Consider the following 20,271-nt stretch of genomic DNA (forward strand, 5'->3'; position numbering starts at 1 on the left):
CTCTCTCTCTCTCTCTCTCTCTCTCTCTCACACACACACACACACACACACACACACACACACTTGGCTACCCAGCGCTTAAATAAATGACCTTTCACAACCCCTTTCAAAAACATGCATTGGGAGAGGATCCCTAACCTGGTACAGAGAGAGAAATAGAGGACAAAACCTTATCAATACAGGATGTAGCACTTTACACTGGAATACAGGACAAACCTGTATTATACAGGACAGTTGGCAACCCTAGCTGGAATCTAATTTCACCCCCCATCCCACAGCTTGTGCTACACAGGAGGTCCAATTATGTTTCTTCAGTTGCTGCTCCTTCCCTGTGTTTAATACAACTCCGTTCACTAGTACTGAGCAAGAGGAGTGGAGGGGGAGGCTGCAGTCAGTAAGCCCCAAACTGGGGTGGGGTGGGTGGGCAGACACAACCCCCCCCCCACTATTGTACCAGGGATTGGGGTTGAGGGGAAGTAGGGGGTTGCATTTCCTACATCAGCCTTTGGCTTATTAGCTCTGAATCCCTGGAAGACTTGCTGACAGGCAGCTTGCCTTGATCTGCACTGAAAGCAGGATTCGTTCCAGTACAGACGTGGCAAGAAACCACATAGCTATGAAGAGAGAGATGGGGAGAATAACTTGTACACAGGGAGGAACACAGAGACATTGCGAACTTCGTTTTTCAATCCGCACACAGTCACCTGTTTCCCACTCCTACTTCCAAAGCATGATTATTGATGCAACGGCCCAGTTCGCACATGACTCTAAACTAAACCATGGCTAAGCGTGAATGTGTGACCGTGTGGGTACTCACAGGAAAAATCCCAGCCGCCTCGCTCCTCTCCCTGTTCTGCTGCTGCGCTACCTGTGCTAACCATGGTTTGTTACATCCAAACAAACCATGGTTAGTGTTACATCTGAAGCTAGGCTCATGGTTTGTCTTGCTCCCAACCATAAGCTGTTGCCAAGGCTTGTGGTTTGTATGGAAGAGGCAAACCATGAACCTAGGTTAATATGTAATGTCAGGTACCATAGCAGCAGCAGCATAGTGGTATATGGGGTTACACTTAGGCATGGTTTGATTTAGCGCCACTGGGTCATGGTGCGCGATGCTTTGAACAGGCAAAACACTTATTTTAACATGCTCCCAAATGAGTCCTTAGGGGCACATGATCGGAACGATTTGCATGCATACATGCCTGCATGATGCTTCCAGATGAGCTGCTTATTGAGCATCCATTCTGATTTATTTTCAGGGAGCTTAGACAACGTTGGCTGCTTAATATGCCTTCATTCCGATTTATCTGCGGGAGGTTAGGTGATGGGTCATCAAAGCAAGTGCGGTGACGCACTTTCCAAGGCATTCTCCCGCTGCTTCCTTTATCACGAAAAAATCCAGTCTTTTGGGAATCCCTCCCCCAAATGACAAATGCCTGGAAATGCCCTGAAGAACATGCACATTCTCCCTCTTGGTTTGCCCAGTGCTTCCCTTCTCTCACTCCTCCCGCCCACTTTGCCCTTTTAATTTCTGCATGTCTGTCGGATCTTGTCCCCCCCCCCCCATTTCCCAGTTCCCCGTCTCTGTATTTCCCCCACAAGACGTGCAAGGCGGAGATCCCTCGCTTCAGGTCCTTGCTCCGCGTGCCAGCCGAATGTTCCCTTCCGCCCCAACCACCTCCACCCCAGTCTCCTTCACTGACTTTTCGTGCTCCGTGTCCCAGTTTCCAGCCGGCCCCAGGGCCCAAGCAATCTGTGTGCAAGCAGCACACGACGTCCCAGAAAGCAGAACAGCCCTGGGACGCCTGCCCCACTTTCGGCACCTGCCAAAAGGGCCTATAATTAGCCCTAAAGGACACCATTTGCTCTGAACCCCCTGACACCTCCAATTTCATTTGCTAGATATTATCGCAGACAGGCAGATACTGTGGGCGGTGGGGCAGGAGGAGCAGGGGTGTAGTGTGGGGAGGGCCAGGGGTGCAATAGCCCTGGGTGCACGATATGGAGGGGGCATGAGCCAGGTGCCGCCACGCAGGGATCTCTGCCCTGTCTGCCACCGGGATCGTGGGTAGTAACTGATGTAAAAGGCTCTCCGCTTAAGAGCTACTGCCACTGTAGACAATAGCAGGTTAGATGGGCCAGTGGTCTGTCCTGGTATGATGTGGCTCCCCATATCTTCTCTATGGAAATGAAACTAATTCTGGCATCAGTTGCAACTAGAGAGAGAGATATCCCTTGTTTGGTAACATACTCAAGGTCCAACTCTAAAGTGGTGGAGGAGTTTTTTTTTTGCTTAGTCAGCATTTTAAAGCAAAAAAACCAACCTACATGGGTGGGAATTCAGGTATCAAATTGACTGTACACTTCTCCAAATTTTTGCAAAGTAAGGTTCTTTTGTTCAGACCGGCTAACCTTTCCGCCTGATACAGGCCTGATGCCACAGTGAAGAGCTTGGCTGACCACTGCTTGACCCCGCACTCAACACAAAGGCAACCAGCCCCATACCGACCAAGTCTAATGAAGTCTTCTCTGCACTGGTTCCAGATTGGGATTGTCCTATTGGAGGTAGTGATGGGTGTGTGGGTGTGCTAGGTAACAGCTTGTTTTTCCGCTCAAATATATGCACATAAATGTGTATTTATGCATGCAAATCCATGCAAAAATGCATATTCTGGGGGGAAAGCATAGAAAAGCACACAAAATTTGTATTTTAGTAGAAATTGTATACAATTTTTAAATGCACTTTTATTTTAAAAATAAAATAATGAAAAAATGAAATAGAGAAGAATTGTGATTGAATGCACACAAAACCTATGTAAAATGGAAAAAGACTGATCCATCCATCTGTATTACCACAAAGTTCTCATAGAATTTCTCCCTCTTCCTCAGAATCATCAGATAACGCCATAACTAAAGATAGGTCCTTGGAAACATCAAGAATGCCAGAAGAAGAAGAAAATCCCCAGGAAGCCAAGTCAATGAGATCAGAGGGCAATTCACACAAAAATCTGGCCCACTTTGAAGTTAATACAAGCTGGCTTTTTCAGTAGGAGCTCAGAGTCCACCTCAGAAATGGTTCATGCTCCCTTTCATGGCTCAGTACGTCCCGCAAAAATCTGTTCGAAGCAGGCATTGAAAATGGGAAAAGCACCACTTTAACAGGCAATAACTAAAATGACAAAATAGCATCATGGCTTTCGCCAAAGAAACCTGGGAACTGTGGCTCATTAAAGGCACTAACCTCACAGTGCTATAATTTCTAGCCCAGTTCTCAGGATTCCTCATGACTGTTAAAGTGGCATAAAGGTGCGGATCTGACCCAGCACATGACAGGCCTGGGATAGGCCTTATTCAAAATACTTGGGAGTATCCTCCTCTCAGCGGCGTAGCGTGGGTTGTCAACACCCAGGGCAAGGCAAGTAATTTGCGCCCCCTAACCTGGGGCAAGGCAAATAATTTGCACCCCCTAACCCGGGGCAAGGCAAGTAATTTGTGCCCCCTAACCCCTAACCTGCCGCCGCTGCCAGCTTCTTCTTGCTGCTGCCTGGGCTGGGGTATTTATAGTAAGGTAGCCATGGCGGCGGCGGCGGGTCCGTGTCAGATGATCTGAGGCGAGTTGCCGCTGGCGCTGCCGCCCAAACGACGCCGCTTGCCCGGAGGAGGAGGTGGGCAGAGAGGCGAGGAAAATGCAACATAGGCCAGCCGCTGCAGCAGCAGCGGTGGCGGGGGGGCTGTGAGGAGGGGCTGCCTGGCGCGCCCTCTGCGGCCCTGGCGCGCGGGGACCGTGGCGAGCGCTGAGAGCCGCTGCCTGCCGGACGCCTTCAGCCCGGACGCGCGCACAGCTCGTCGGTTCCGCGAGACATGGGGCTCTGCTACAGCCTGCACCCGAGGCTCTTTGGCGACTCCGGAGGCGGCGAGCGCGCCCCTCCCAGATGTTGCGCCTGGTGTGGCCGGCCCCCCTGCACCCCCCACGCTACGCCACTGCCTCCTCTCTCTCTCTCTGTTTTGTAAAGCAGGTTGAAACTAGATTTGCTAAAATGCTGCAAATGTAGACATGGACTCAACACAGATCTGGTTCAATTGTGCAAGTCCAGGGCACCCCAAGTCTCTTGTGTAAAACAGGACATTTCGCGAGATGTTTGATACTGTAAATACTCCAGATGGAAGTTAATAACGATGGTGTTAAATGGTATTAGCACAAGGGTAGTAAAATGTGTGCATATATAACACTTGTGTAACACCTCAAGTGTTACCATTACTGTAACGTGTCACTGTTATGTGTGAGACTACACGTAAAGACAGGCAGGCAGGCAGACAACACAGAAGTGTTGAGTCTCTTGGAAAAGAGAGACCATTGCATACCCTCCAACATTTCTCCAATGAAACTAGGGGCATCCTATTCAATAATGATAATGATAATGATAATAATTTTATTATTTATATCCTGGCCATCTAACTGGGTGGCCCTATCCATTCTGAGCAGCTTCCAACATACCGTTTTTTTTGCTCTATAAGACTCACTTTTACCCTCCTAAAAAGTAAGGGGAAATGTGTGTGCGTCTTATGGAGCGAATGCGGGCTGCGCAGCTATCACAGAAGCCAGAACAGCAAGAGGGATTGCTGCTTTCACTGCGCAGAGATCCCTCTTGTTGTTCTGGCTTCTGAGATTCAGAATAGTTTTTTTCTTATTTTCCTCCTCCAAAAACTAGATGCGTCTTTATGGTCTGGTGCTTCTTATAGAGTGACAAATACGGTATATAAAAACATAATAAAGCATTAAACATTTTTTTAAAACTTCCCCATACAGGACTGCCTTCAGATGTCTTCTAAAGTGGGATAGCTATTTATCTCCTTGGCTCGGGGGTTGCATAACTCCATACCCTCCAACCTTTCTCTGATGAAAATAGGGACGTCCTAAGGAAAAGCAGGACATTCCGGGATCAAATCAGAAACCTGGACGGCTTCTGTAAATCTGTTCCTGGAAATTAGGGACACTTGGAGGGTCTGTCATCATGCTCAGAGCATGAGACTGTGATTATGCAGGAACAGAGAGAAATAAGAGTGCCACTGGCTGCAGAATTCTGTTTTCTAAGAAGCTGAGCTTGCTCAGAGCTCCGCTGGAAGATATTTTTCTCTGAAGACATTTATCAGTACATCCTCCTCTTCCACCCCCAGGGAAAGGGGGCTATTTCGCAGAATGTTGTCTGCCCTACGCTTTTTTGATGGTTGCTGTCCCCACCCCAAAATGTCTCGTAACAACTCGAGGTCTGGATATTCCAGGCTGCCAACACAGCAGCCACCTCCCCTGTTTGAGGCAGTAAGAGGAGAGTGCTGTGAAGCTCAGTTCCTGCTTTGCATAGGCATCTGGATGGCCGTTGTAAGAAAAAGAGGCTGGACCAGATGGGTTGCTGGGAGAAGATGTATGAGCTCCTGCTCCATACACTGCTAGAGAATTTATCCTCCCCATAAGGGATAGTTGGTGGAATGTTCCCCACAATTTGGGCCCCTGCAGATGGCATCTTTACTGAACTTTTGTCCTGATTTGCTTGCAGAGAGGTTATATGACAACGAGCATTCATCCTTCCTCCCTCCCAATTTGCTTGTAGGGGCGTTTATATGTCTTTCCGTCAATTCTTCATTCATTCCACCCTGTCACTTTACAAACTGCAAAAAGTCTGTCTTTTCTTTCAAGTGCATTTGTTGCATACCCCCCAACTGTCCCGATTTAAGTGGGACATCCTGTTTTTTTGGGGGGGCGTGCTCTCGTGTGAGTCACCTGGCTCCCATGAGATGGTGGCCCCGAAAGACATGCATTTTGGGGTGCCGTACTATTGCGCTAGTCACATGGCCCACATGGGAGCGCAGCCCCGAAAGACACGCATCCCAGTTTTTCTCTGGGGCATGTTGGAAGGTATGTTGTAGCAGTGCTTTGAAACCCTTTACAGTAATATCTTCGCGAATGTCTGCCTTGTCTAGCGTCCATTCCGGCGAACGTCCACGGCAAACCCGGAAGTACCAGAATGGGTTACTTCCGGGTTTGTTGCTCGCGCATGCGCAGAAGCAATAAATCCCGCTTGCGCAGAAGTGCAAACCGCTCCACACGTGTGCGCATATGCAACACTTTGCCCTGCGTCCTTTTCGGCTAGTGGCCGGGGCTCTGGAACGGATTCCGGCCGCGAAACAAGGTACGACTGTAATTGCACAAACCCAAAGTTCCTGGTATGTACTTGAATCCCTCCCACAAAACACTTGGCAATCTGGTGGTTCCCCTTCTTGCTGCCCACAAATGAGGTAGAGAATTTGGAGTGGCCATTTTTCCAACACAGCTCCATATGAGTGGAGAGGCACAGTCCCTCCATTATACTCTGTGTCTACTAACCCAGGAACCAAGAGTTGAGTTTCTGACTCCTGCTCCTGGTAGAACATTGTCCCATTTGTCTCTGGTAATAATAATAATAATAATAATAATAATAATAATAATAATAATAATAATAATAATTTATACCCCGCCCATCTGGCTGAGTTTCCCCAGCCACTCTGGGCGGCTCCCAATCGAGTGTTAAAAACAATACAGCATTAAATATTAAAAACTTCACTAAACATGGTTGGATTTTTTAATAACTTTTGGGGGGGCTAAGGAGGGGAGATCATAGAACCATAGAGCTGAAGGGAACCATGAGCATCGTCTAGTCCAGCTCCCTGCAATGCAAGAATCTTTCACCCAGCGTGGGGCTCAAACCCTCAATCCTGAGATTGAGTCTCCTGCTCTACCGACTGAGCTATCTCTCAGGGGCGTTGAGGGTGCTTTTCTAAGACGTTATTAACATGCACAGGCATGCAACGGCAGTTCTTCTGTTTTAATCTCCCTGTCCTGCGCATGAATAGACACAAAATGCTGGTGCACTGGTTAAGAGCCTAAGAACGTCAGGCATTGTATGGAAGAAATACAAGCAAGGCCAGGCCTCACATGGAGGATTACAGTCTAAAAAAAGAACACAAAAGAAAGAACAAGGATGCTGGCTGTGATGAGTGGGCGGGAGGTCATAGGGAAAAACCCAAAAACAGCCTCACATCCAAACTGGTTGCGACATATCGCTTGTGCGGATGCAGGACTGCAAATGGTATCATTTTCTCCTGTGCAGATAACAGCTTCTAAGCAGTATTAGAAACTCAGATATCTAAGCTAACGACCAAATGGCAACTTAAACCTAGGTTAAGGCCACCACAACGGAATGTCTAAGTGCTTTTTATTTATTTTTTGGTGATGAAATTTTATTTATTATCATTTCTATACCACTTTATATTTTAAGGAAAAAATATCTCAAAGCAGTTTGCAACACATTAAATAAAACAATACAGAATAAAACAAATTCAAGCTTCAAGGAAAATATTTCAGATCCTTCTCTAAGTGACATTTTGCTTTCCCCATATCTATTTACCTACTTAATTGATAGAGCCGTCTCATAGCAGAAGTACTCTAGGAAACCAGTGTGGTGTAGTCGTCAGAGTGACGCACTAGGAACTAAGAAAACAGGGTTCGAATCCCCACTCAGTCATCAAGCTCACTGGGTGACCTTGGGCCAATGGTGGCCTCTTAACCTACATCACAGGGTCAGCCCCATAGTTGCCTTTGACTGGACTTAACCATCCAGGGGTCCTTTACCTTTTTTTTACTTTGTAGGGATTAACTGAGGAAGGGGCTGAACCATGTAGTTCTTGGAGAAACGGGTGGGGTATAAATGCTCTTCTGCTTATTTGCTTAAGAAAGCCAGAGAGGCCAGCCAGAGGGATATGTCAGCTGCCAATGAGGCATTCAGAGATCTCCGCACGGTCGCAATTGGACCCCTGCAAAACGCGCCTGGCCCCTGGCTAATTTCTAACATTGCTTGTAAGACAGTGATTTTCATCAGGACAGCAGCAGAGAAGGGTTAAATTTCCCCTGCGCGCTTGCTGATAAATATGCACACACCCCATGGCTGCTATTTGCATTAAAACCGAATTACAGTGGTATCTCGCAAGACGAAATTAATTCGTTCTGCGAGTTTTTTTGTCTTGCGAATTTTTCATCTTGCGAAGCACGGTAAGTTTAACTTACCAAATGGCTGCAAAAGAAGTTATGAGTTGCTATGAGTTGCTCCTCGAAGTCAAGTCGCAACTGCACCTCTTCAAGCAATGCACCCTGGGTATTAACGGTTTTAAGAAAAAGGAAACAAACTTGCAAGACGTTTTCGTCTTGCGAAGCAAGCCCATAGGGAAATTCATCTTGCGAAGCAACTCAAAAAACGAAAAACTCTTTCGTCTTGCGAGTTTTTCGTCTTACGAGGCATTCGTCTTGCGAGGTACCACTGTAAATAAATGCAAAGTAATCCATTAACAGCTACCCACAGCCAGCCCTGGTCCCTTTTCCTCTGATGCACCCCCTTGTTGGCAACATTCCAGGGAATCCTTGCCAGTGGTGGGTGGGGCCAAAGGCAAGAATGAGCAATGCAACAAATAGGAATATTACCTTTACATACAGACACACCTCTCTCTATCCTCTGTCCAGACAAACAAAAGGTGCTATAAGTGTTCAAGGACACCTTCTAGCCTGGCAGAAAGACAGGTGTGAAGCAGGATGGGGGAGCAGTGTGTGGATACCCTCCAACATTTATCTGATGAAAATAGGGACGTCCTATTCCATCCTCATTTTATTATTTATACCCCACCCATCTGACTGGATGGCCCCAGCCACTCTGGGCGGCTTCCAAAATGTAGAAGAACATACTTAAACATTTAAAAACTTCCCTTTACCAAGCTGCCTTCAGAGGTCTTCTAAAGGTTGTATAGTTGCTTATCTCTTTGGCCCGGTGGTCACGTGACTCCATACCCTCCAACATTTCTCCAGGGAAAATAGGGACGTCCTAAGGAAAAGCAGGACATTCCAGGATCAAATGAGAAACTGGGGCAGCTTCTGTAAATTTGGGACTGTCCCTGGAAAATAGAGACACTTGGAAGGTCTGGGTGTGGCCTGCAGAGAGAGGCTCAGAGGGCTGCGTTTGGCATTCTGACATCCATCCTCACTGCTGCTTTAAACCAAGGGTCAGCAACCTAAGGCCCATGGGCCACAAGCGGCCCATGGGGGTCATTTAACCGGCCCATGGACCCCTGCCTCCCGCTCGGGGACCCCCACTGTCGGCTCCCATGTGCTGCGCTAAACCAGCATGGAGCAGAGCGGGAATTTCCTTCTCCGACACTGGCAGAATGGAATGGACACTGGCCAATGGGAAGCTGCGCATGCCTCCTCTGTGCTGGAAGGAGCACCAGAAATAGCGTTTGCGCATGCATCCGCACACGCACACTCCGGCCCACCGTGGTGTCTGCGGGACCACGAACCGCCCCAAGCCACAATAACTTTGCAGACCCCTGCTTTAAACTCCTTCCTTCCTTCCTTCCTTCCTTCCTTCCTTCCTTCCTTCTATCCAACCTTCCTTTCTTTCTTTCTTTCTTTCTTTCTTTCTTTCTTTCTTTCTTTCTTTCTTTCTTCCTTTCTTCCTTCCTTCCTTCCTTCCTTCCTTCCTCTCCCCTCCGTTACCACCAACATTCTTGTAAGCCTGGAAGCTCATTGATACCTGTCAGACCATTGTCTATGCGATGTTTGCAATTGGTTTTTTTGTTTTGTTTTGTTAGTTAAAGTCTCTTTCTTTCCATGTACACACTTCCATACTTCTGCAAACCCAGGGAATTCCTGAAGTACATAGAAGCCAACTGCCTTAGTTTTTTTTTACAGCTACCTCAATTTACTTCCAGCTGTTCGGCACTCAAGACTCTCAAGCTCTCATTAGGAGGAACCAGCTAGACCTGCAGATGAAATGTTCTCGTTGATGCTTGCCTCCTAGAAAGGAGTGACCTTGGTGCAGGATGCCAGCCAGGTCTGTATAAAGCTGCCTAGTAGCGAACCAGAATATTCATCCTTCTAGCTCAGTATTGGCTACACAGACTGGTAATGGCTTTCCAGGATTTCAGATGGGGGGGGGCATTCCCTCTGTATCTGAGGACGTTGTGGGTTGAGCATGGAGACTTTGACATGCAATGTGGATGCTTTATCTCTGAGCAAAGGCTCTTCCCGAAGGATCATGTGTATCTCCAGGATACGACAGTGGTTCCTCTGGTTACGTACTTAATTCGTTCCGGAGGTCCGTTCTTAACCTGAAACTGTTCTTAACCTGAAGCACCACTTTAGCTAATGGGGCCTCCCGCTGCTGTCGCGTCACCAGAGCGCGATTTCTGTTCTCATCCTGAAGCAAAGTTCTTAACCCAAGGTACTATTTCTTGGTTAGCGGAGTCTGTAACCTGAAGCATATGTAACCTGAAGCGTATGTAACCTGAGGTACCACTGTATAAACAGGCCATTCCTCATATCTCTCTCTCTGTCTCCCATTTTCTGTCGTTCTTTTTAAGCCAGCACTCAACATTCCACGGATAATGGAGCTGCTCAATCCTAATTATGTTGTTTTATTTCCCCCCATTAGGCCAGTTTAAAAAAATATATTTTTGTGTACTTTGCACTGCCCATTCTTGAGGTTCCCCTGGGCATAAAGGCCTCCCTCTGGTTTTTAAGTGGCCTTTTTTGACATTGTATCCATCGGCACCACTTGAGTTTGCTTTTAGTGACAATAAGGGATAAATATATTCACACAGGCACTAATTAAGGTCTCTGAGGGTGGAAACATACCGATTCCCTCACTGGATCAGAGGGCAGAGTCAAGGTAGGAAGGCAGACCATGACCTGTTCCAATAAGAGCCACGGATTTGCTGAAAATGCTGGCTGGCAATCTAAGCAGAGGAAAGGGCTTGCAGCTCAGTGGTGTGAACCATGGAACCGGAAGGGACTAGTGTTCGAAATTCGCCAGGCGCATTTTGTGACTGGCGCGGGTCCAACTGCAACCACATGGAGATCTCTGGATGCCCGTTTAGCAACTGAAGTCTCCATCTGGCTGGCATCTCTAGTTTTCTTGAGCAAATAAGCAGAAAAGCATTTATATCCCTTATGGGGAGTGGTCATGGAAGTACACCTGCAGTGGAACCAGATCAAGGTAGGCTGGAGTAGAATGTAGAAATGTAGAAACCAGCCTTCTGTACAAAAAGTAAAATTGGCTTTAATTGCCCTGCCCACTTCAGCCTTTGGCTCCGCCCACCACATAAACACTTTGCAATTCAAAGCAGGCTGGAGGCACTGACAGGATTTCTGGGAGACCAATGGGCGGCGTTTGTGGCTAGATTTCACTTCTACGCAAAAGCAATCACGCGGCTAGCTTCAAAATGATCTAATTTTGGTTTCTCTCCTTGCTCCTTTATTTGTTTAAGGCAAGCTTGCCTTTTCTATTTAAAGCAAAGTCTTCACCTGAGGCATTTTTTTTTTAAAGTTTGCATACATTTAAACAAATTAACACATGGAAATGAGTAATGGCTATTTATTCCTGCACCCGCCACCCCATGCCCCCCAGCTGCCTTGCCTCCAGAAGTGAAAAGCACCCTGTAGGCCACACTTCTGGGGAACCTTTATTTTGTCATGTATCACCTCAGGAGTAATTGATGGCGCCCTGAGAAGCTAAAAATCAGACAGGGCCTGAGCCAAAAGAGAACAAGGCACCCCCTTTCCTCATTCTCCTTCTGCCACAGAGCTGAAGTTCCCATCAACCTTAACAAACAAGAGTTCCCAGGATCCTTTGGGGGGAGCCATGCGCTTTAAATGTGCCTTGAATGTGTGGTGTGTGCATAGCCAGCAGTGTCTGCCACCTCCTTCTCTCTCCTTCTGTCATCTCTTTCTTTCCCTCCCTCCCTCTCCCTCTCTGCTGCTGCTGCTCCCTTTCTCTCCATCTTCCCCTCCTAGATACCCACGTGAGATCAGTTTGATGGCCACGTGTGGCCATTAGGCCACAGGCTCATCACCTCTGCCCTAGGCCTCTGTTTCTCAGCACAAGGCCAATGTTCCACAACAAGAATACATTAGGGTTTCCATATTCCCCAAAGCGGGTCAAAAGTCATCAAGCTTTTTGGGGAAACATCTCCCCCCAAAATCTAAGTTTTGGGGGAATTTTAAAATGATTTTTAAAAAATGTAAACACACACACCCTTGCCATACGTCGATTTGACAAAAATCCACCCAGGCACCATTTTCCTGTCCAATTCCAGGATGTATGGCAGCCCTATGATACATATTCATAGAACTGTAGAGTTGGAAGGGACTCCAAGGGTTATCTAGTCCAGCCCACTTCAAAAAGTAAAATTCCTGACACCCACAAAGTTGTTGAGCTTTTTTAAGGAAGACCCCAAAATTGAAACTCCCCCCCATAGTGATTTTAAGCTCTTTCCGCTGCTTTCCCCATCACATTGCCATACACCTGGGTTTTCCCTTATATTCTGTGAATTCGGCAATGGTTAATTAGAGGTTTCCTAGTACATCTGTCACTTGTGCAAATGAAAAAATGGAGAGGCTACCTGTGCAGGCAGAAGGCTTTTTCATATCTCAGGTTGTTAAGCCAAAAAATGACTGAACTACTGTATTTCAGAGTTGAACAGTTTTTTAACCTTGCATTTCCATAATCCAAGCCTCATGCTCTAAGTCTAGCCATTGCACTTATGCCTCAAACCCCAAAGGAGGAAATACAGAAGCACATCAAATGGAGAAATGCAGCGAACAGACCTCAAAGGTGCACAGAGGATAATTTATTGGCCCAATGCAGTTAGAATCTGTTGGTCCTCCCTTGGGGGCAACCGATTCGTTGCTTTGAAAAAAAATGATGAAAAATATCTTACACACCATATAAAAAGTTGGAATGTGTTTGCTCCTTTGGGTGGGTGGGGGGTAGAGATAGGGAGAAAGATCAGTAGTCTCTAAGGAAGAATCTATGGACTCAAAGTACACCGGACCAATAAACCTAGCTCTGTGCATCTTTAGTCATTTCAGGTTCTTTTTGCTCCTTTCTGCTACTGGGTGTATTGTCACCCAAACAACCAGGCACCCTTGCTCTCATTTGCCAAGAAGGTGATGGAATTCCTAAATCAGTGTTTGGTGTTTGTGTGTGTGTGAATGAGAGAGTTGGGCAAACAGAATAAACTAATGCAGAGAAGATGGGTGTATTTATGATTGATTAAAATAGTAATCAGGGCTTTTTTCAGCCAGAACTCACAGGAACACAGTTCCAGCACCTCTCAGGCGCCATTGCCATTACAAGAGAACAAGGCAGGAGTTCATTGTGAGTTATGGCACCTATATTTCTATAAAAATAGCCCTAACAACAACAACAACAACAACAACAACAACAACAACAACAACAGTAAGGTAAAAGACCCCTGGACGGTTAAGTCCAGTCAAAGGTGACTATGGGGTTGCGGCGCTCATCTTGATTTCAGGACGAGGGAGCTAGTGTCCACAGACAGCTTTCTGGGTCATGTGACCAGCATGACTAAACCACTTCTGGCGCAACGGAACAATGAAAGCCAGAGTGCATGGAGATGCCATATACCTTCCCATTGCAGTAGTACCTTATTTATCTACTTGCACTGGTGTGCTTTCGAACTGCTAGGTTGGCAGGAGTTGGAACAGAGCAATGGGAGCTCACCCTGTCGCGGGGATTCGAACCACCAACCTTCCGACCAGCAAGCCCAAGAGGCTCAGTGGTTTTGACCACAGCATCACCCGCTTCTAATAATAATAATAATAATAATAATAATAATAATAATAATAATAATAATAATATTGCTGGTTGGGGGTCTAGGTATAGTCTGTGGGTGCTCCCAGACCCAGCTGTTTCATTGGTGACAGCACTGACCGGAGGCACTTTCCACCACCTTTGCCTGCTTCTCAAGCTGTAGCCTTGTCCAGAAACCTGCCATTGGACTTTTCCAAAGTGCAGCAGTCAAAATATTCACCAGAGATCAGACCGCTGAACCACACAGCTCCTATCCAGAGGTGTCCCCCAAGTCTGAAAGTGTTCTGGGCAAAGTGACTTCTGGTGGGCCCTTCCTGACTACAGTGGCATCTCTCTAAAACAGGGGTAGGCAACCTAAGGCCCATGGGCCACAAGCGGCCCAACCTAAGGCCCACGAGCCACCCCCGAACCGAGCCGCCCTCTTGGTGAGTCCCCACGCGCTGCGCTAAACTGCTGCAGCGCGGCGCGGGGACTCGCTTCCGTGGGACTGGAAATCACGTCTGCACAGATGCCAGAAATTGTGTCTGTGCAGATGCTGGCAATCGTGGGTGCACGCTCGATCCGGCCCACAGAGCGATCTCCACTGGAGTAAACCGGTCCAGGCGAGGTAAACCTTGCCAACCCCTGCTCTAAAGCACCACCATGTGGCAGGAAAGAAGCTCCAGGAATCAGCAGAGGGCGCTCTGTTGAGGAGGGTCCCTTGGCAATTGCCTAATGGCGACAACTGCTGATACTCGCAGCTTTCCTATGATCTACTCCACAACTCTACTCTTTTTCGGATCCCATTAATAGGGGATATACAACAGACGAATATTTGAGACAGTGCTTTTTTTAGCACTGGCACCAAAACTTTGGGACAGCACCCCTGGGTCAATTTGCTGAGCATCCCCTTTTTCTACTTTTGGGCAGGCTTCGAAAACCCATCTTTTAAAACATGTACGGTAACGTTTAGTTCCTTTTTTTTCCACATTAGGAGCTTTGTATTCTCAAAATTATTCTGTTCATTTTGCCAGACTACAAAAGCTTTGCATATCAAACATACGATTGCATTACGTTCTTTTGCACAGAGAAAATAGACATCAGATGAAACGCAGTACAAAATAAAATAAATAAAAGCAATCAGAGAACAAATGAATAAAAATGTGTTGTTTTGGGTTGTTTTCTCCAAATACTGTCACTTAACAGTTTTAACACAGGCTTTCTTAATCGTGTTTGTTTTCTTCCAATTGGTTTATTAAATTTTGTTGCGCAATGCTGCTCTCTCGCTGCGTGTAGTACCCCAGTTTGAGTACATTTATAGAAAAAGCAAGATAATAGCAGTTGTGATGATGATGATGATGATGGAGAAACATGTTCCTCATGGATGCTCCAGGCAACATCTCCAACAACCTCGCTTTCCTGGATTCCTGCTGATAAAAGCTTTCTATTTTAATAAGATGTTCTCTGCCTGCTCCCCCTTTGCTGCTGTTCATATGTTGGCAGGAGGGAGAGAGGCACCTTGCAGAAAAGGCTGTTTGCCAGGATGCCAAAGGTGCCGCATGGGTCTCCATGCCCATCTTCTGGCATTTTGTTAACCAAGAGAAAATATACAGGATGGCCTTCCCACATTTGGTGTTGCGCCATACATTTTGGACTGCAACTCCCACCGTCCCTGACTACTGGTCATGCCAGCTGAGGCTGATGGGAGTTGTACTGCAAAACATCTAGAGCAGGGTTTCCCAAACTTGGGTCTTCAGCTGTTTTTGGACTACAGTTCCCATCATTCCTGACCTCTGGTCCTGATAGCTGGGGATGATGGGAGTTGTAGTAAAAAACAACAATAACAACAACAACAGCTGGAGGCCCAAGTTTGGGAAACCCTGATTTCGAGGAACTCAGGTTGGGAAGGCAGATCTCAGACACAGTCCTCATCACCAGGGCCAGCCCAACCAGGAAGACAGACAAGGAAGCCACCAGAGACAAGAACAGAAAGGGCACACATCACGTCAGTTCCTGAGTCCAGATTGAAGAGAAAATTCTAAATAAGGAGAGCAGGAGGCCCTGGAGTTGCCCATCAACAACTAACACCTCAGCAGCAAATTCAGAGGTTACCTGGTCCCAGTTTTTCCATTATGGTGAAACAGAACATTTAAATATGAGTAATTATTCCTAAAGAGGGATGCGGGTGGCGCTGTGGGTTAAACCACAGAGCCTAGGACTTGCCGATCAAAAGGTTGGCGGTTCGAATCCCCACGATGGAGTGAGCTCCCGTTGCTTGGTACCTGCTCCTGCCAACCTAGCAGTTTGAAAGCACATCAAAGGGCAAGTAGATAAATAGGTACCGCTCCAGCGGAAAGGTAAACGGCATTTCCGTGCGCTGCTCTGGTTTGCCAGAAGCGGCTTAGTCATGCTGGCCACATGACCCAGAAGCTGTACGCTGGCTCCCTTGGCCAATAAAGTGAGATGAGCGCCACAACCCCAGAATCGGCCACGCCTGGATGTCCCTTTAGCTTTACCTAATTATTCCTAGATTTTCATCTATGCATAGAAATCATCGTATGCATTCCATCCCCCCACCATCAGGAAGACTGGGTCCTGGTCTGGTGAGGCATAAGGAGCCACTTAATGGTGGCTCCCATGAACTGAGAGTGCCCCCAGAATCCTCAGTGGCTTTGCAGGTAGGTCTCCGCTTAAACAGGGATATCCCTTGCTCCATCTCACAGCGAGCACAAAGAGCTCTCGAGCCAGCCCTGGCTGAATCCCAAGCCACTGTGTGGCCGATCCGACTTTGCATTGCCATGGCATTCTTCACTCTGGGAATTAAAATGTTGCATTCAAAGCAGGTTGTGCCAAACAATCAAAACTTGATGTATATTTTGCTTCCTTGGCATAAATCGGCTCCCTTTGCATTCTGTGTTCTGACATTTGAGGATTTCTCTTTTTTTCGAGGAGGATTTGAGATAGAACAGAGCGAGAGCAGGCAGGAAGAGCGTTCAGCAGGCGAGGGTCTGTACATTTGTGTATGTGCGTGGGGGGGCGGTGGTGGCGGCGCATGACTGGAAGCTAAGGAGATGTGTGGGACGCCGCGCAGGACACAGAAATTGTGTGCATTTCCCCATAAACGTCGGAGACTTCATCAGCCGGTGAAAATACATGGCATTCACCAAACACATTTTATAGTGTAACATGTGCTTCACCTAGATTATCTCTGTAATCTTTACAACAACCCTGCAAAGTTCTTCAGCGATCACTCGTAGCCGAGTAAGATTGTCTTCCATAAACACGGTTTTAACAGTGAGTCCGTAAGTGACTGGAGATCAATTCTGGATCCACAAGCCCTTCAACAGTGGGGACATTGGTTTCTGGGCGGGAGTTGATCACGGTGTGGGTTTGCCAAGTGTGCCTTCCTCTTAGCACGTTTCTCCCTTGCATCCTGAGTTCGAGTGTCTTCAAAGCCCATGACACCTTTGGTAAAGGCTGTTCTCCAACTGGAGCACTCGCAAGCCAGCGTTTCCCAGTTGTCAGTGTGTATACTACATTTTTTAAGATTTGCCTTGAGAAAGTCTTTAAACCTCTTTTGTTGACCACCAGCATTACGCTTTCCATTTTTCAGTTCGGAATAGAGTAGTTGCTTTGGAAGATGATAATCAGGCATCTTAACAACGTGACCAGTCCAATGAAGCAGATGTTGAAGAATCGTGGCTTCGACACTGGTGATCTTTGCTTCTTCCAGTACACTGATATTAGTTCGCCTGTCTTCCGAAGTGATGTGTAATTTTTTTCCAACAGTGACACCCCAATATTAGAAGGAAGGCAGCTGAGGCAGAGACATACATAGTGGGGTCAGCTCAGATATAGCACACCCTTTTCCCCTTGGGTGCTCCCGTTCTTTTCCTCCCTCCTCTTGTTTGAGCAGACCATAGCTTGCCATCCTATATGAACTGGCAAAGCATCATGCTGGATTTAGATGGTGAAGAGTTAGTTTCGAATCCTCCCTCTGCCACGAAATGCACTGAGTGCTGTCGGGCCACTGACACTCAAGCTCAGGAGTCAGCAAGCTTTTTCAGCGGGGGGCCGGTCCACTGTCCCTCAGACCTTGTGGGGGGCCGGATTATATTTTGAAAAGAAGAAGAATGAATTCCTGTGCCCCACAAATAACCCAGAGATGCATTTTAAATAAAAGGACACATTCTACTCATGTAAAAACACGCTGATTCCCGGACCGTCTGCGGGCCAGATTTAGAAGGCGATTGGGCCGGATCCAGCCCCTGGGCCTTAGTTTGCCTAGACATGCTCAAGCTAAACAACGTCATGAGGTTGTTGTGAGGATAAAGCCAGCCACTATGTATGCCACCAGCATTCAAAATTTGCCACGCACATTTTGACCATCGAGCAAGTGAAGATGCCCGGGTGCCAGGATGGCGCTTGACATCTCCACCATTTTGGGAGTGCCTGCCTGGGGATCCTTGGACCTTGACTGTTTTCACACACTAGTGTAGAATTAAATCCGTTATATATTTTATCTGTGCAGTCCAAATGAATTTCAGGAACCAAAAAGTTGTACTGAAAAATGTGACTTTTGAGCCAACTGGCCCCAAAGTGGCAACCGTTTTGGCAACTGTAACCCTGGTTTAAGGAACCATTTGGCATCTAGCTGACATATCTGAGTTTCTAACAGAATGCCGCTCTGGGTTTCTTCGAGGAAAGATTGGGGGGGGAGACTTTTAATCCCCTCACACACATTGGATTGGTGTGGTGCAGTGCAGTGGTGGAAATATCAGAGTAGGAATGAAGAGTTCAAGGCTTAGCCATGAAGCTCATTGGATGACCTCGGGCCACTCAAACTTTATCTGAGCCTAGTCTACCTCACAGGATTGCTCTGAGGATAAGAGGTGGGGAGGGACAATATACCTGAGTTCCTTGGATGAAAGGTAGGAGAGAAATGTAATACCAAACTTTAAAAAATGGTGACCTGAGCAAGTACTGTAGTTTGGTGTTACATCTGAACTGGGCAAACATGTTTTACCTTCAAACCAGAGACTGAAACCACGGTTTGCATTGTGTTCAGTCTCGGGGCTGAAGGGCAAAACATGGTCTGCCTGGTGCAGATGTAAAAGCAAGCTATGGTTTGCTCATACAGTAGAGGAGCGGGGGGGGGGGGGCTACCTGAGCTGGTAGCATTTTCATTTAAAGTGCACACCCCTCCAAAAATCCTGGGAAGCGTAGTTTCTCCCTTACAGAGCTGCAATTCTCAGCTCCCCAACAACACTCCTGCTCAGTGGAAATAACTGGGAACAACTCAGTACCCAACCTTTGAAATGGAATACCAACAGGAGAACATTGCAGGGTATTAGAACCATAGAGTTGGAGGAACATCTTGTAGAACATCATAAAGTGTTAAAATCATAGAGTTGGAAGAGGCATTTTCACTGTCCCTCAGACCTTGTGGGGGGGCTGGACTATATTTTGAAAAAAAGAAAAGAAAGAATTCCTCTGCCCCACAAATAACCCAGAGATGCATTTTAAATAAAAGCACACATTCTACTCATATAAAAACATGCTGATTCCCGGACTGTCCACTGGCTGGATTTAGAAGGCAATGGGGCCAGATCCGGCCCATGGGCCTTAGTTTGTCTACCCATGATCTAGTTCAACTTCCTTCTTGGTACAGGTAATCAATAGCTCAGAGCGTCCCCAACAGATGGTTGCCCAGTCTCCACTTGAAGACTTCCAGCAAGGAGAAGATACCTCTCTCTTCTAGGCAGTGTTAAAAAAAAAAAGGTAAAAGACCCCTGACAGTTAAGTCCAGTTGTGTACGACTCTGGGGTTGTGGCGCTCATCTTGCTTTACTGGCCGTGGGAGCCGACGTTTGTCCGCAGACACTTTTTCTGGGTTAGAAACGCATATAAACTAGACGCCAAATCTAGGCTGCGGTCTAGGTTGAATCTAGGTTGCAGTCACCGCAAGAGAATGTCTATTTTCCAGGGGGTTGGATTAGACGACCCTCAGGATCCCTTCCCAATTCTAGGATTCTGTGATCTCAGCTACATTGCTTGACTGTAGCTTGCTCTTGCAACAATTCACTTGTCCCAGTATGCAAGTGAAATCTCCACATAGCTGCGATTGGACCCACCACCCCAGTAGCAAAATGCACCTTGAGAATTTAGAATATTGCCTCTAGGTAATTGGCTCCCCGTGCTGAGCTGCTTTCCCTGTCACCGATTGCAGCTATACTCTTTTTCACATACAAACACTTGCTCACATCGAACACACCACCCACTTTCTCACACGGGTGCACCCCAAATGAGGCCGGTGCGGTACAGCAATTCAGACTGCCGGTCTGCAACCAGACACACCCAAGTTCAAATCCTAACTCGCTGAGTGATGCTGGGCCAGCCATTCTCTCTCAGGCTGTGGTAATCTACCTCACAAGGTTGTTGTGGGCGGGGGAACAGAACTACCCATGCTGCAGTTATCTCCTTGGAGATAAAGCAAGAAATAAATGTCAAAAATAATTTCCTCCTGTCTTCTCTTTACACACATACATTCAGGCAGAGTGAAGTCGGTGCACGAGCGTCTAAGTCCTCTCCCCTCTCTCCTT

General features: G+C 47.1%; 1 protein-coding gene across 7 annotated transcripts in view; it reads right to left on the reverse strand.

Moving 5' to 3' along the window:
* The window catches only part of SHANK1 (SH3 and multiple ankyrin repeat domains 1), a 104,226-nt gene that overhangs the window by 74,084 nt on the left and 9,871 nt on the right, over positions 1-20,271 (reverse strand). The window lies entirely within an intron of this gene.

The sequence above is a fragment of the Podarcis gaigeae genome, assembly GCF_964106915.1.
Source record: "Podarcis gaigeae genome assembly, chromosome: 13".
NCBI classification, from domain to species: domain Eukaryota; kingdom Metazoa; phylum Chordata; class Lepidosauria; order Squamata; family Lacertidae; genus Podarcis; species Podarcis gaigeae.